Raw genomic sequence first — 3371 nt, forward strand, 5'->3', positions numbered from 1 at the left:
ATTGGTTGAAGTCAAAGCATTTCTCTCAACTATATGTTCCCAACTATATGTATGGGAAGACTATTGATATTTGAAAAAGCTTTACAACATAGGCTATATTTAAAAGGGTTCTTTCTGGTATGTGTTCATTTATGTACTTGGAGATCACTGCTTGCTGCAAAGGCTTTCCAATATTAGATACCTTCATAGGGTTTCTCTCCTGTATGTGTAACTTTATGTCTTTGGAGGTCACTCCTTCCTGCAAAGGCTTTACCACATTACTGACATTCAAAGCGCTTCTTTCCTATATGTGTCCATTTATGATATTCAAGACCACTGCTTGCTGCAAAGGCTTACTACATAGGTTACATTCATAGGGTTTCTTTCCTGAATGTGTTCTTTTATGACATTGGAGACCACTGCTTCTTGCAAAGACCTTACCACATTGTATACATTCATAGGGTATCTCTCCTGTATGTATCTGCTTATGTTATTGGAGTCCACTCTTTATTGCAAAGGCTTTATCACATTGGATACATTCATAGGGTTTCTCTCCTGTATGTATTTGCTTATGTTATTGGAGTCCACTCCTTATTGCAAAGGCTTTACCACATTAGATACATTCATAGAGTTTCTCTCCTGTATGTATTTGCTTACGTTATTGGAGTCCACTTCTTATTGCAAAGGCTTTACCACATTAGATACATTCATAGAGTTTCTCTCCTGTATGTATTTGCTTATGTTATTGGAGTCCACTCCATATTGCAAAGGCTTTACCACATTAAATACATTCATAGAGTTTATCTCCTGTATGTGTTCGTTTATGTCTTTGGAGGTCACTCCTTAGTGCAAAGGCCTTATCACATTTGTTACAGTCATAGGTTTTCTCTACATTACGAATTCTTTCATGCCATTGACTTTAACTCTGATACAAAGGATTTGCCACACTGAATAAACTCAGAGTTTGCTCTCTACTCCAACTTCTTTCATTCCTGGAAATATAATTGACACATGTGAAATCTTTCTCACATTGATTATACTGATGAGTCTTTTTATCTGTATGAATTCATTTTCAATTTGGTTCAACTGTAAAGACCAATCTAACCTTAACCTAATATTACTTTGTTTACATTCAAAGGTGTCCTACTTCATTATGGATTATTTTACATGTTTGAGAATAAATGAAATGGGAAGAGTATTGATCATCTGTCTCACATTTATAGCATACATTTTCTATAAGAGGTTGTTCACTTATTTAAAGAGAAAATGAAGAACTCTGAGCCTTTGCACACTGATTGCATTCACAAATTTTGTTATCATGAGAATAATACTAAATTTGGAACAAGAACAAATGCAAACTAAAAAATTTCGACTTCCCTAATCCTAATTTAGATTTTCAGCAGTTTGACTTGGGAAATGCCCCCAATAATGTTGAGAAACTATTTATAAACTAATAGCATATTTATAGTGTCTACTCAAAGTGTGGTAAACTGCATACGTTCTAANTACTCTTGAAGAGAGAGAGCTATGTGGCTTCTTTCAATACCCATANGCTCACATGGCTTGTATCCATTGTAACCTCTGGCATCCTTATCACAAGAAGAATAACAAGGGAAAAGTTTCCACATTCCCTTCACACTGCTGACATTTTTACCCATAGAAATGTGCTATAGGGATTAAGGTTCTTTCCCACAAAAACATTCTCGGATCTTATAAAATGTCCATCTCACTAAATTTATCCTGTGATTACAAGCTCAGATTTTCTATGGATTATTTGCTGATTATGAGTTTCTGGACATACACTTATGAACTAATCAAAGTGTTCCCTGTTGTAATAGCTAAGTGGTATGCGACTGAAGACACTTGCACTTCTACAGCATGGCTCTATTGGGCTTGATTTAAAGAGTGACACATCTGCTAAGCCATTCTTTCTCTGTCTTTGAACTTAATGGAATGCCTTGCAAACAATAATTACATACCTGCCATAGACATACATGATTTTGTGAGATTTAGTAATCATCCATAACTGAAATGAGTGCTTATTGTATGCTATTGATTTTCTTTACAAATTGTATCACATATTAAACTTTATTCATAGGTATTTTCTCATCAGTTTGCACAGGAAAATTACCTTCCATGACTTCTAGAAGTTAGAAAATTGTCTTCAAGAGGATGTTCTTCCCAAATGTATCCTAAAACACAGTACCAGAGAAAGTATGTTACAAAGTGGAAATTAGGTAACAATTACTTTACTAACTTGAGGGAACTTTAGACCGTGACTGATTATTTTACTTCATCCTTCCACATTCTCAACTGAAATTACAAAAGTAAATACAATAACAAGGAAACAGTTGTGCCTACATTTTACAAAGTAAATAAAGAAAAATCACTTTATTACCTATAGCTGTGAGATTCCTATAGGTCTCTAGCATCACATCTTTATAGAGACTCTTCTGAGAAGNATCCAGCAAAGCCCACTCTTCCTGAGTGAAGTTCACATGCACGTCATCAGAGGTGACTACATCCTAAAAGATCCAATACATGTGTACATAAAAAAATATGATACACACAACAGTGTAAATACATACTTCAAAACAAGTAATTGCAGCTGGGCAATGGTGGCCCAAACCTTTAATCCCAGCACTTGGGAAGCAGAGGCAGGTNGATTTCTGAGTTTGAGAAATCAGCCTGCTTTACAGAGTGAGTTCTAGGACAGCCAGGATGACACAGAGGGACAGTGTTGCAAAAAACAAAACAAAACAAAACAAGCAAACAAAAAACAAACAAAAAACCCCCAAAACCCTAAAAATGAATATTTGCTGTCTGAACTCCCCACCCAAATGAAAGTTTTTATCCAATAAGCAAACAGTCATTCACAGTTGAACAACAACAAAAATTGAAGTAAGCATAGAAACAAATAAATTGTCTCTGGGATCCTTAGTATTAAGATGTTGGGTTTGGAATCATGTAGAATTCTGCTAGACCTTCCCCATTTCTGTTCCTTGACACCCAATATGCATTGTGCCCTTGGCACTGCAATTTCCTCTCACTTGCCCATGCCATCGTGAACCCATGTCTGTGTTTGTGAGCCCACCTATGGGCAGAAACCCACTTCTCAACCATAGCCAGTCTCCCTGAAGCCAAAGCATTCTGTCTGAAGACCCAGTCCACTATCTGTTACCCTAGACACAATTCTCAGAGTAGCCCACAGCACTGGAACACAACATCAGGGAAGGCTTCCTCTGTCCATTTCCATGTGACCGATTTTCACGTTTTCTTCAAAATCACTAAGGAAACTACACCAGGAACAATGTGAACTTGACCAATGTTACCTGTGCTTGTATGTGTATAGAAATAAAATAAAATCGTATTTCATGACTCCAATAAAAATA

The 3371-nt window shown here is 36.3% G+C and overlaps 1 pseudogene; it reads right to left on the bottom strand.

The window, feature by feature from the left end:
* Positions 1-257: 257 nt before the first annotated feature.
* Positions 258-2500, bottom strand: LOC110315016 (annotated as a pseudogene).
* Between the last annotated feature and the right edge of the window lie 871 nt (positions 2501-3371).

Source organism: Mus pahari, unplaced genomic scaffold (genome assembly GCF_900095145.1).
Source record: "Mus pahari unplaced genomic scaffold, PAHARI_EIJ_v1.1 scaffold_14645_1, whole genome shotgun sequence".
Lineage (NCBI taxonomy): Eukaryota > Metazoa > Chordata > Mammalia > Rodentia > Muridae > Mus > Mus pahari.